This window comes from Macaca nemestrina, chromosome 5, assembly GCF_043159975.1.
Source record: "Macaca nemestrina isolate mMacNem1 chromosome 5, mMacNem.hap1, whole genome shotgun sequence".
Taxonomy (NCBI): Eukaryota; Metazoa; Chordata; class Mammalia; order Primates; family Cercopithecidae; genus Macaca; species Macaca nemestrina.
The window spans coordinates 157,003,748-157,017,676 of record NC_092129.1 but is presented as its reverse complement, the minus strand read 5'-3'; the positions used below and the strand labels follow the sequence as shown (position 1 = coordinate 157,017,676).

Genomic DNA, 13,929 nt, shown 5'->3' with positions numbered 1-13,929 from the left:
TCCCACCTGGGAATAACTTTTCTAGGATTCCAGTTGATCTCTTCGTGAATAAATCTGAAAAGAGGCGAGTGGCTGTTTGGCTCCTTCTATACCTAAAAAAAAAAAAAAAGAAATCCACAAACGGGTCCATATATCCAGAACCAGTAGGCTTCATTTACCCACAGGGGCTGGCCTTGGCCTGAGTGCAGTAATCTCCGAGCTGGACTCTTGAGTCTGGGTGGGGAGGGAAACTCAGCGAGAACATCTGCCAGCCCAGGTTCCTTTCGAGGACCTCAGTACATGTACATATAGGAAAACACCCTAATCCCACTCCTAATCTTCCTGGAGCATCCTGAGTCTAAGTGGAACCTTGTGATGATCCCATGGAGCGAAACTTAGGAGCAGCGAGTGAGCGACTGGAGCCCAGCCTGCACCTGGAGAGGCAAGTCTGGCCCAGTGCTCCCGGAAACGGTGGCTTTCAGCAAAATCTCGGCCTCGCATTGACTCTGCAGGAAAAATGTTCCTGAAATGAAAGATCGTTCAAGTTGCCTGCGAACCGAGTCCCTGAGGTCTTTTGGGGACCAGGCGATGAGAGCATCAATTATAATAATAATACTTTGCTCGGCAAAAAACTGCTTGGGACTGTTCGTGTCCACCTGAGAAGACATGGACTCTTGGCTTTGAAGAGGACTTTTTCCGTGTCGAAAACGGTAGGGGCTCTGGTGGGAGAAAGGCGGCAGGGGTACTTTGGTTTATATTCACACCACAGGTGACAAGGACAACCTTCTCTCCTAAACGGCTAAAGATGGTGCGGGGGTGCAATTCTAAAAACGTGCACTGAGAAATTCAGCTAAGGATTCCTCAAAAACGCAAGTTGTTTCTACCCGGTTTCGGACTGGGGACCTTTCGTGTGTGAGGTGAACGTGATAACCACTGCACTACAGAAACCCTCATGTTTGACAATTTTTCTCCCAGGGGGAGAAGAAAATTTTTCTGGGTATCCCAGATTTGGTAACATCGAATTGATCTTTTCTTTCAGGAAATTATCAAGGTTGATAAGCTTTTCTATTTATTAAAATCAGTAATATTGGAGTTCACGAGTCACACAAAGAAAATACTACAACTTGTGAAAAATTTTCTTTTCAAACACAGCACAGAAATTTTACTTAGCCCCCCAGTAGAGTACATTTTTTTCTGTTTAAGTGCTCCCTCTGTTAGGCCTTCTCCAACAATAGAAGGCTCTGTGATCTCCATCTCTTGGGAGGCAGAAAATTACCCCAAGAAAATTATCAGGAGCCAGTGGATTGAACCCTGGAAACGGCCCACTCTTTGTGTTGGGCAGTGCTCCAAGGGAAGAAATTGAGGGCCCGGGAGTCGAGTGTGTCCAGTTGTCTGCCAGGCAGGATAAGGACTGGGAAAAATGAAAAAAAAATTCCTAGACATACACAACCTACCAAGCCTGAATCATGAAGACATAGAAAATCTGAACAGACCAATAGTAGATAAGGAAATTGAATCAGTAATAAAAACGTCTCCCGTCAAAGAAAAGCCCAGGACCTGTAGCTTCTCTGGTGAATTCTATCAACTATTTAAAGAACTAATACCATTTATTATGGAAAACAGTATGGTGGTTCCTCAAAAAATTAAAAATAGGGATACCATATGATCCAGCAAACCCTCTAGTGGGTATATAGCTAAAGGAAGTGAAATCAGTATGTCCAAGAGATTATCTGCATACTACCAAGATATGGAAATTTTTTTTTTTTTTTTTTTTTTTGGTGGCACAGAGTCTCCCTCTGTCGCCCAGGCTGTAGTGCAGCGGTGTGATTTTGACTCACTGAAACCTCTGCCTCCCGGGTTCAAACGATTCTTGTGCCTCAGCCTCCCGAGTAGCTGGGATTACAAGCCTACGTCAGTATACCCCGCAGATTTCTTTCTTTCTTTCTTTCTTTCTTTCTTTTTTTTTTTTTTGTATTTTTAGTAGCGACGGGTTTTCACCATGTTGCCCAGGCTGGTCTTGAACTCCTGAGCTCGCCTCGGCCTCCCAAAGTGCTGGGATTACAGGCGTGAACAACCGCGCCCAGCCAATATATGGAATTCTTGTGTTCACCATTGGATGAATGGATAAAGAAATGCATTTAGCCTCCCTGTGCCTTGGAAGTATCATTTCCAATTTATCATCTGTGTGTACATTTTTATTGGTGTACACACAGTAAATTTTATTTTTTATTGTTGGCTCATCACTAATTTTTGCAGTCTGTTAATCTACCATAGTTTCAGTTTTGTTGTATTTTCTTATATATTTATAATGTGTACTGACGATGTGTGCATGGATTAGTAATGAGTACTCTATTATTTTTAATTAAATGTCATAAAATACATGAAAATACATTTTTCTGTATAATCACATGATTTCCTCCTACTATGAATAAAGGCATAACTCACTAAGGGGAAGAATCTTGGCCAAAATGTGTGATAAATCATGCAACAGTTAAAAGTATGCAAAAACAAACAGTAAAGATGAAAGGCGGCACAAATTTAATAAAGTTACTCCATAAATCATAATTGACATTAAATGTTGGAATGTAGGAACTGATTTATTAACCTCATAAATTTAAAACAGACATGTTATCTTTTGACAAATTGTTTACCTATTTTAGTTTTCAAAGTGGGCAAAATTAACACCTCAAAACATAAAAGTGTTTTAAGAGAAGAATCAGAGAGAGAGAGAGAGAGAGAGAGAGAGAGAGTGTGTGTGTGTGTGTGTGTGTGTGTGTGTGTGTATAATGGTAATATGTAGACTTAACAGCACCTTTTTGCCTAAATGACTAAATGGCCTAGACCAAATCTGGCAGAGTCCTTTTTCTAGAAGAACTGGGAAAACCTTTCATATTTAAGTTTGGAACAACAGAGAGAACGGGAAGACTTTGGCATTTAGGGAATGTGATTATTTGTATTTCTCGATAAAGTGAGAAATCTTTTTGGAAAAGCTATTGTTTTCATCAGTTTCAAATCTGAGACCCCTTTCTTGTAGGCAGATGTGCTAACCAGTACACCCCAAAAAACTTTCTCTTCTGTGCAGCAATCCATAGCAGAATGAAAGGAGGATTCTTTGGATATACGCAAACCTAATAACTTTTAATATGTTTTCCTTTTTAGCATATTTTTATCCACAGGGTGTTTCTTCCTTCATACTGTCTTTTTTTTTTTTTTTTTTTTTTTGAGACGGAGTCTTGCTCTGTCGCCCAGGCTGGAGTGCAGTGGCCAGATCTTAGCTCACTGCAAGCTCCGCCTCCCGGGTTCACGCCATTCTCCTGCCTCAGCCTCCCGAGTAGGTGGGACTACAGGCGCCCGCCACCTCGCCCAGCTAGTTTTTTGTATTTTTTAGTAGAGAAGGGGTTTCACCGTGCTCGCCAGGATGGTCTCGATCTCCTGACCTCGTGATCCGCCCGTCTCGGCCTCCCAAAGTGCTGGGATTACAGGCTTGAGCCACCGCGCCCAGCCCCTTCATACTTTCAATTCGTTAAAATTAATATTTAGGTTGGTGCAAAAGTAATTGCAGTTTCGGACAGTGAATTTTTAAATCATTATGACTAGGCTCAAACACATCTTTTTTAGTCAAAATAGGAACCATTAAAATCAACACATTTTTGCCAACAAGAAATAAGTTTGTTTATCCCTGGAGGGTAAAAACCTGTGCTACGGGATTGGACAGTTAGAAAATGCTTGCATCCCGCTGGTTGTGGAAGCGTTTTACCTGCAAAAAGTTGTGGAGATGTTTGAAGAAGTGGTAGTCGGTTGGTGAGAGGTCAGATGAATATGATGGATTAGGAAAATCTTCGTAGCCTAATTCGCTCAACTTTAGAAGCGTTACTTGTGCGACGTGCAGTCGAGTGTTGTCGTGAATAATTGGGCCCTTCCTGTTAACCAATGCTGACTGCAGGCGTTGCAGTTTTCGGTGTATCTCATTGATTTGAGCATACTTCTCAGATGTAATGGTTTCACGGGTGTTCAGAAAGCTATAGTAAATCAGACAAGCAGCAGATCACCAAAAAGCGAATATGACCTTTTTTGGTACAAGTTTGGCTTTGGGAAGTGCTTTGGAGCTTCTTCTCGGTCCAATCCCTGAACTAATCGTCGCCAGTTGTCGTATAAAATCCACTTTTCATCGCACGTCACAATCCGATGGAGAAATGGTTCGTTGTTGCGTGGAATAAAGGAAGATGACACTTCAGAACGGCGATTTTTTAAAAAAAACTTTTGCTCAGCTCATCAGCCACCCATTTACCAAGCTTTTTCACCTTTCCAATTTGCTTCAAACGCCGCACGGTAAAATGGTCGACGCTGAGTCATTTGGCAACTTCTCTGGTAGTTGTAAGAGGATCAACTTCGCTGATTGCTCTCAATTGTCTTGCCACTACACTCTTCATCTTCAAGGCTCTCCTCACCTTCGCAAAACTTCTTCAACTACCACTGCATTGTACGTTCATTAGCAGTTCCTGGGCCAAATGCGTTGTTGATATTGCGAATTGTCTCCGCTGCTTTACGACCCATTTTGAACTCGAATAAGAAAATTGCTTGAGGCCGGGCGCGGTGGCTCACGCCTATAATCCCAGCAATTTGGGAGGCCGAGGCGAGCGGATCACCCGAGGTTGGGAGTTCCTAGACTGGCCTGACCAACAAGAAGAAACTCCGTCTCTACTGAAAATACAAAATTAGCCGGGTGTGGTGGTGCATGCCTGTAATCTCAGTTTCTCGGGAGGCTGAGGCAGGAGAATAGCTTGAACACGGGAGGCGGAGGTTGCGGTGAGCCGAGATCGCGTCATTGCACTCTAGCCTGGGCAATAAGAGCGACATTCCGTCTCAAAAAAAAAAAAAAAAAAAAGGTGAAGAGAGAAAAAAATAGTTTTTTGTTTTGTTTGTTTTGTTTTTGGTTTTTTTTTTGGGGGGGGAGGGGGGACGGAGTCTCGCTCTGTCACCCAGACTGGAGTGCAGAGGCGCAATCTCGGCTCACTGCAAGCTCCGCCTCCTGGGTTCACGCCATTCTCCTGCCACAGCCTCCCGAGTAGCTGGGACTACTGGCGCCCGCCAGCACACCCGGCTAATTTTTTGTATTTTTAGTAGAGACGGGGTTTCACCGTGTTAGCCAGGGTGGTCTCGATATTCTGACCTCGTGATCCTCCCGCCTCGGCCTCCCAAAGTGCTGGGATTACAGGCGTGAGCCACTGCGCCCGGCCTTTTTTTTTTTTTTTTTTTTTTTTTTTTTTTTTTAAACATATATGTATCTTGTTAAGAGGGAAGTGAACTTCGCGTCACGACCGGTTAACTTAATTGGTTCGACCGTTGTGCTAATAATGCCAAGGTTGCGGGCTGGATCCCCGAACGGGCCACAGTGGGTGTTAGCTTTTCATCATTTATATCGATCATCTATGAACGCTGTGAACGCAACCAATACGTCTGAATACAAACTATAGATTGTCACTGCTGAATCCAAGCACAGTCATCAAGATAATTTCACCTGCCAGAGGGGGTATTAAGTAACACTTAATACCTTAATTTGAAGAAACGATATCGTTTAGTTGTCGTCATATATATACATATATATATATTTTGTTCGTTTGTTTGTTTTTGAGACAGAGTCTCTCTCACTGCCCAGGCTGGAGTGCAATAGCGCAACTCGGCTCACGGCAACTTCCACCTCCTGAGTTCAAGCGATTCTCCAGACTCAGCCTCCCGATTTATTTTCCATAATCTTGATTCTTGAAGATTAGCTTAGCTTGTTATATAATTCTTGGTTCACACTTTATTTCTATTTTTTAATGCTGATCTAATTTTTTATATTACTGTTCAGAAGTCTGATACTAGGCTTCTATTTATAGAAATTTCCTTGGATAATCGTTTCAATGATTACATCTACTCTATTGACTCTTTTCTTTCTTTCAGGTAATCCAATTAAAGTATAAATTTTCTGAGGCCTTACCTTAAGGTATGCAGAAAAGCTTTCCTTGCTCCTTTGTCTCCATATTTGGTCCCCTAAATTTCTCATTTGCATAGCAGCCATTGAGACTTTAGCTTGAAAGGAAAATATAACTTTTCTTCTTCAAACTTTCCTAACTCTCCACAGCACATCACACTAAAGTGTTAAGTGAAAGATACTCCTCTTTCTTCCTGCTCTAACCCTTATTTTCTCATTTTGTCTTATTTGCTCCTACTCCCTGCCTCAAATTTAGAATTCCTTGGAGTCTCCGCAAACACTGACTTATTTCTCCATGCTGCCTCTAATGACAGATTCCCCTAACCCCTCCATCTCTCATCAGCCAATTTCTTACTTTTCATCTATTAAGTCTTGGATCAGTTATCACTTCTTCTGAAAGCTTTTCCTCATTATTTGGAGTGACAGAGTTTCCCCTTCTCTATGTTTCTGTGATAGTGCATGAGTATTTATCTCCAAGGTTTCATTTGTCAATTTAAAATATAACCACCCTGTTTTGGGTAATTTTATAATGAAAATCAGGGCTTGAGCCCTTTGTTACCTCGGGCACGTCCATTTTTTTCAGGTTATCTGTTACCTCTAGAGCCTGGCTCAGGATGGGGCATATTGTAGGCTACTCATTAATTTCTTTGAAATAAATGTCTAATCAAATTGTTGAAAATAATAAACTCATGGCATTTATACTTCAGATTTAATGTCAGAAAAAAATCATAAGACTCAAGATCTTGCTAACTGGGAAATACTGTCTTTCTTCTCTGTTTCCTGAAACATTGTGATCAATCCAAGTTTTAGCTGCCAAGAGCAGGAGTTTTCCACTTTGCTATTTGTCAGAGATTTATAAGTGGCACTGTCCTGTCATGTCAACAGATTTGGAGGAAGAGCACCATCTCACTGTTGAGCATCTTCCAGATACTCGGGAAATGCTGGAAAAGGAAAAAAGACAGTGACAAATGTCAGTTGAAATAGGAAAAGAAATAAAGAATAGACGAATGTTGTACATCATCTGTCCATTAAACAGATTGACATAATCACTGAGCATATGCTTTCCAGAGCAGTATGAGTGACACAAACAATAGAATGACTGATGACTCCTAGACACACTCACCACACATGAACTCCCAGTCACATGAATTCGCAGATACCACCTCTTTTTTCATCACCTTCTGACAGTCAACTGGGCACAGCCCAACCCTCCCCCATCACATCCCCTGCTCAGCAGTGTCCTCCAGACAAGCATTGACTTTGCAGAAGCTTAAGTGGTCTCCAGATCTTAGTGTGTTGGATCCTCCTGGCTCCTCAAGGTCAAGAAGAGAGTTGGAAATCAAAGCCATAGGAAAACATTGAAGAGTTCCTTGAAATCAAATCCCTGTGTTTATTCTGCCTAGCTTTGGCTAGGCAGAATAAATTTAGACTCCAGGTATGAGCTGTATTTGGTTATGAATCATGGAGTTTCTATAGCATTAATTTTAACAAATAGAAAGTATGAAGGAAAGGGCCAGGTGCGGCAGCTCACGCCCGTAATCCTAGCACTTTGGGAGGCCGAGGCCAGCGGATCACAAGGTCAGGAGTTTGAGACTAGCCTGGCCAACATGGCGAAACCTTGTCTCTACTAAAAATACAAAAATTAGCCAGGCATGGTGGCGCACGCCTGTAATCCCAGTACTCAGGAGGCTGAGGCATGAGAATTGCTTGAACCTGGGAGGTGGATGTTGCAGTGAGCTGAGATCGTGCCACTGCATTACAGCCAGGGAGAGAGTGAGACCCCATCTCGGGGGGTGGGGGGAAGAAAAAGAAAAAAAAAAAGCATGAAGGAAAGAAACACACGTGGGTAAAAATATAAAGAAAAAACGTGGCTGGGCACAGCGGCTCATGCCTGTAATCCCAACACTTTGTGAGGCCAAGACGGGTGGATCATCTGAGGTCAGGTATTCGAGACCAGCCTTACCAACATGGTGAAACCCTGTTTCTACTAAAAATACAAAATTAACCAGGTGTGTCAGCATCTGCCTGTAATCCCAGCTACTTGGGAGACTGAGGCGGGAGACTGAGGCAGGAGACTTGCTTGAATCAGGAGAGAGAGGTTGCAGTGAGCTGAGATCGCCGCAGCACTGCACTTCAGCCTGGGCAACAAGAGCGAAACTCTGTCTCAAAAAAAAAAAAAAAAAAAAAAAAGAAAGAAAGAAAGTAAGAAAAAGAAAAAAGAGAAACATTAAAAGTTATTAGGTTTCAGTATATCCAAAGAATCACCATCTCATTCTGCTGTGAAAGCCCTGATTGTAGCAGGGAATTTCTGTAATGTAATAATTAGCATGTCCGCCTAGCCTGTGAAAGGATTCTGGTTTTTAAATCCAGTGGAAACAACAGCTTTTCCAAAAAATTTGTCTCACGAATACCTTCTTCCAGTCTGAGGCTGGCGTTTTCTCTCTCAATAGCCTTTTAATGAAAATAACGTTTAGTTTGGATGAAGTCCATAGTTTCAATCTTTTTAAAAATGCTTACTTGTTTTGTCAAATCTACAAAACATTTGACTATCACAAAGGCAAAAAGGATTTTTCTAAATTTTCTTTAATAGGCTTTGTTTTCATTTGCACTTTAAGGTGTATGGTTAAACAATTTGAACACGAGCTTCACAAAGACAGCCAAATGACTACTGAACAATTTGCAATTAGTCAAAAAAAAAAAAAAAAAAAAAAAGAGAGAGAGAGAGAGAAGAGGGTCTAAACAAGTAAACAAACGAAAAATGAGAGACGACGCTACCAGGTGTCATCCATCTCTGGCAAACATTTATTGTTGTTTTTTCCTTTACAGAATTATTTTCAGAAACCTTCCGCAGGAGATTTGTGCGTGGAGGGGATGGGGTGGAAAGTAGTAGGGAATAGAGAAGATTACTAAGAAAAGTTTCCTGTTTGGAACTGCGGCAGATCTCTTTGGATAGAGATGACTACTTAACCTCACTCTGCTTTCCTTCGCCGCGGTTGCCGCCGCGACCCTGCTCTTACCACCAGCAATTCCTTCAGGGACTTGGTCAGCAGCCCAACTTGATCTGCGTCTCTCTGCTAAGGTGTTTCCGCAACAGGGTCAACTCCGAGCCTCACCTTTCTAGGAATCCCGGGAGACGCGCAGGGGTCTGGAGTCCAGGCAGAGGCTTCCCTGGGTTCGGCGGCCACTCTGCCAGAGGTTGTCAGTTATCTAACTGTCACTAGAGTCACCGCTCTAGCGAGTTTAATTTAGGCACGGAATAGTCCTGCCTGGGTTGAGGTTGGCTTAGGATGAGTTTACTTGAGTGTGTGATTTAGAAATAGGTCTATGGAACAGACAGACATGAAATCCGGCACTGGGGCCCTCGCAGGCAGGGTATCTAGACTGGCAGCAGCTGGTGCAGGATATTGCCAAGGACTCGACATCCAGCTCAGCTCAAGGTGGGGATGAAGACGTCCTGGTTGCAAGGAGGGAGCCCTACTCCGCCCGGAATCAGAACTGTGCACAGCGGGCTCTGGATTTGCCAGGATGTTTGAGGGAATTTGAAATGAGAAAGGAGAGGAGGAAATGGTTTAATGGTGTATTGAGTTACTGGAGTGTATTTCAGTCACAGATTTTGGTTTAAAAAAAAAGAGAACTATGGAGTGCAGGATTTCTGCTTGATTGAGTACAAGACTAGAAAATAAGTGCTACTACCTCCCTAGTCCACCTACACTTCAATGTCTTAAATCCTAGTGCATCTGCAGAGCCCAGCACCGGATGGGGTAGGGGAATTGGGGCTGAGAGAACACAGAACTGGAATTCTAGGCAGGGGAGTCAAATTTGCTGGGCTCTCAACTGAAACCATCGCCTTTGTTCTTAGTTGGCTAAGGGTATACATATGATCTGAATTCCTCTGAGTATTCCCAAATTATTTGGGGGAAATTTTAGCTGGTTTTAACTTAGAGATTAGGTCACACTAGGTCTCACATCCTATGTACTTTGAGAGAACGAAAGGATAAAGGGCAGAAACTGGCATTTTAAAAGAGCCGATTATCACACATTTTATAGCTATTTAATAATGTAATCCTTAATATTATGACCTGAAATTCTCTCCACGGCTGACTCTCATGTGTTCAGCTTTATTTCATACCCCACTGCCCCTTTCTCTCCAACCACACTGTCCTACTTGCAAATCAGTCCCTCTTATTTACCATGGGTTTGGGTACATATGATTTCTTTTACCTTTAACACTCTTTTAAACCTAGTTAACATCTCCCCAACCTTCAAACTTGAGCAGAATCATTATTTTCTGAGAGAAATCTTCCCCTAAACTTTCTAAATTAATCTTCATATATTAAATGAGAGCACTATATGTCCCTCTTTTCTTGGACATGATGCATTAATTTGGATGACAACTTGATTACTGTCTGTCTCTCACAAGAACATAATTTCCAAGAAGACAGGTGCAGTGCCTGGTTTCGTTTACTAATAAAACCCTACTGTCCATTGCAATGCCCATATATGCAATGGGCACACAATAAACACGATTTGAATAATATGTGAACCCATACCATTCTATAAAGTAAACGTTAATCTTGAGACAAGGAACTGAGGTTAATAGTTAATTGTCCAAATTGCAGAATTAGTAAAAGAGTAATTTCCTATTTTTCTCAGATTTGGGACTCAATTGCAGAAACTGTGTAATCAGTAGGGAAAGAGGAGTTGAATTCTTCTCTTTAAAAAAGACAGATAATAACAATGGCCTTCATGGTCAGCATCTTTAAGGAAAAATGCAGACTGGTGTATTTGAACAGGATTTTCACAATCACCCCAGTGAGACACTAATTAACTACACAAATTGAATGCTGTATAGAGAGGTATTTGATAGACAATAGAACCTTTCCACTTTCCTGATAGTCCTCTGCCCTTACCAAATTCTGTAAACATGCTTACCTTCGTGATATATGCAGAACAATATGAAGATCTCCAGACAGGAAACGCAGACATCTGGTCATCAAGATAGGAGATACATTCACTTTGAGCCTCAACTTAAGTTGGCAATATTCTGGCCACCACATCCCTTCCTTTTACACTATGTAGAATCTTGTTTACTACATTACATCTCCTTATATTTTTTTCCATAAACATCAACAACAACGAAATCACACTCTTCTGAATTCCTGCCTCTGCCCCGTGAAAAGAAAAAAGAAAAAGAAAAAGAAAAAGAAAAAAAATCAACGTCTACAGTAAGGAGCCTCGCATCTCAGGGGAAATTTTCTTAAATTCTCCAGTCACGTCTGAAAAAAAAAAAAAAGTTTTAATGAAGGACTTTGTAGTAAAGAAAAGCATAGTAACCTTGATAATTTACTGAAAGGAAAGGCCAATCAACTCGACGTTACCAAAGTTGAAAGAGAAAAATTTATTTCTCCCTTAACGAAGGAAGCCGATGGTGCACATCGGTTTCCGTAGTGTAGTGGTTATCACGTTCGCCTTACACGCGAAAGGTCCTCGGGTCGAAACCGAGCGGAAACAGCTTGTAATTTTTCGGGGTGTTTCTGTTTTTCAAGATTCCCTTAGCTTACCTTGTCAGCGGACGTCCTTACAAAGGCACCATTGCACGATCTCTGGAACACTCTCAGCTTTCAAAAAGCTTTAATACTGTTCTATTAGGTATTTCTCTCTGCATGTTGTCAGCAGTGTTCTGAATAGGAGGAGGTTCCTGCCTTTAAAGGGGGCGAGATTGGGGGTGGAGGGGTCTCTGCTCTCTTCCTAATGCGAACTGTTGCCTGCCGGCTTTATTCAAAGAGAGGCTCTTGGGGATTTCCATAAGTAAAAGTCTCTGCTTCTAGACCAAGAGTCCCTGACCACTTGAGTGAACATTACCAGTCTCCAGCAATTCATTTATTGTCAGACAATATTTTCAAACATCACATGACTTTTAGGGAAGAAAAGAAGAGAGAATGGGGAGGGAATACGTATAAGACAAGATTCTGCAGGGAGAGCTCAATTAGGGCAGAGGCTACTGCGTCGCCTGTTTCTCCACGATCCTTTCCCTTGATGGTCCCATCTCCCGATCGCCACAAAGACCTCAGGGATTACGTTCGCAGGAGCCTTGTTTAAGGGCCTTTTGGCTCGGAGCATTTCCACTGCGGGATCAATGCCTAGTAGCACTTTTGCTGGAAGATAGCGTTGCATGGAACATTGGGCCGGACATGCCTCTCCAGGTCCAGGCTGGGCTCTGGTTGCTCACTCGCTGCTGGGAACCTGGCTCCCACCGGGGCATGGCAAAGTTCCACTTAAGGACGCTCCAGGTGGATATGGGGTAAAGTTAGGGTGTTTCCCTACATGTACATACACTGGGGTCTTCGAAAGGAACCTAGGTGGGGAGATGTGTGGACACAAAGCGTGAAGATATTTGTGTCACAAGTTAAGTTAACCAGAGTGCGTCCACCACAGAACTAAACAACTAACTGGAATGATTCTACCAGTTTTTGTCAGCTAGCCTTAATAATTAGCCTCTACAGTGCTGGCAGATTGATTACATGAATTGAATAGCCTAATGTCAGTGATGGAAGCTAAGCATGGGCCCGGTAACAATGGGCTTGTCTGTTACAGGAGCTTAAAAAGATCTTTTCAAAATGCAAATCTGTTCATGAGACTTCTCTGCCTAAAATCTTTCCATGGATTCCCATTGTTGGTAGGGCCAATTCAAAAATCCTTAACTTGGCCTATACAGAGTAATCATAGTTCTTAGTTTAGACTCAATATAGATCAATTAACACCTGTTAATTTTAGTGCCCCATCCTCTTCACCATCAAGTAAAGTATCCTGATTTATTTATAATAATCTACTAGAGGGTCCTGCAGCATGCACATGTTCTCTCCTCCTCAGGTCTCATCTCCTACTGCTTGCACATCACTCTGCAACTCAGTCTTAATCACCAGACACACTGACACTGTCTTAGCTCCTCTCCCATCAGGTGTTTTTGCCATGTTATTCTCTCTGAGGTGCACAAAGGAAGGCCTCTGCTGGCCCTTCTCCTTGCTCTCCATTCAGCCCCTTCCTTCTCCCACCTGATTCTGTCACATTCCCAAAGTCTTGCCTAACTGAGAGAAGGTGATATTCCAGAAACAAACATTCCCCAGTATGAATTTCTCTACATTTTCACTGACTGTAATTCAGGAAGAAAGAGGGGTAGAAATGTGCCCAGCGTCCTATTTGTGCTCAATATAGTTAAAACAAACAAGCAAGGAAAAAGAATATTGGGATCAACCCTCTAAAGCACAGGGGGACAATGGCCGTCAAAATTGCCAATATACGTATTCTTTGATGCAGCTTTTCCACATGAATGCGTGGTATCATGGCAGATTATCAGAGATGGTGTATGTTCATAGACATAGTTTGCAATAGCAGGATGGAAAACTAAACTAACTGCTCATTAAACTATGATATATACTAACATAATTGAATACTATACCTTTTTTTTTTTTTTTTTGAGATGAAGTCTCACTCTGTCACCCAGGCTGGAGTGCAGTGGCACAGTCTCCACTCACTGCAATTTCCACCTCCCAAGTTCAAGTGATTCTCCTGTCTCAGCCTCCTGAGTAGCTAAGATTACAGGCGTGTGCCACCATGCCTGGATAATTTTTGTATTTTTAGTAGAGATGGGGTTTCACCATGTTGGCCAGGCTGGTCTCCAACTCCTGACCCAGATGATCTGCCCACCTCGGCCTCCCAAAGTGTGGTGATTACAGGCATGAGCCACTGCTCCTGGCCAACTACTACTCGTATATTTTTTAAATTATTATACTTTAAATTCTGGGGTATATATGCAGAATGTGCAGGTTTGTTACATAGGTATACACGTGTATAGTATATATAATACTATACATATTTTTAAAAGAATGGAGAACACTTGTCTATTCTGATATGGAAAGGTTGCAAAAATACATTGTAAGTAAAAATTTAAAAAGGCAAGGGATTTAAAAAGTGTATAA

At 42.1% G+C, this 13,929-nt stretch overlaps 1 long non-coding RNA gene and 1 other non-coding gene across 2 annotated transcripts; both read left to right on the top strand.

Moving 5' to 3' along the window:
* The first annotated feature begins 2,719 nt into the window (after positions 1-2,719).
* LOC105491662 (uncharacterized) lies at positions 2,720-7,382 on the top strand. The gene is made up of 3 exons (XR_011623142.1): positions 2,720-4,459; positions 5,923-5,965; positions 6,758-7,382. It is a non-coding gene; the product is annotated as an uncharacterized lncRNA (long non-coding RNA).
* Positions 7,383-11,391: 4,009 nt separating this feature from the next.
* On the top strand, positions 11,392-11,464 carry TRNAV-UAC (transfer RNA valine (anticodon UAC)). The gene has a single exon. It is a non-coding gene; the product is annotated as a tRNA-Val (tRNA).
* The last annotated feature ends 2,465 nt before the right edge of the window (positions 11,465-13,929 follow it).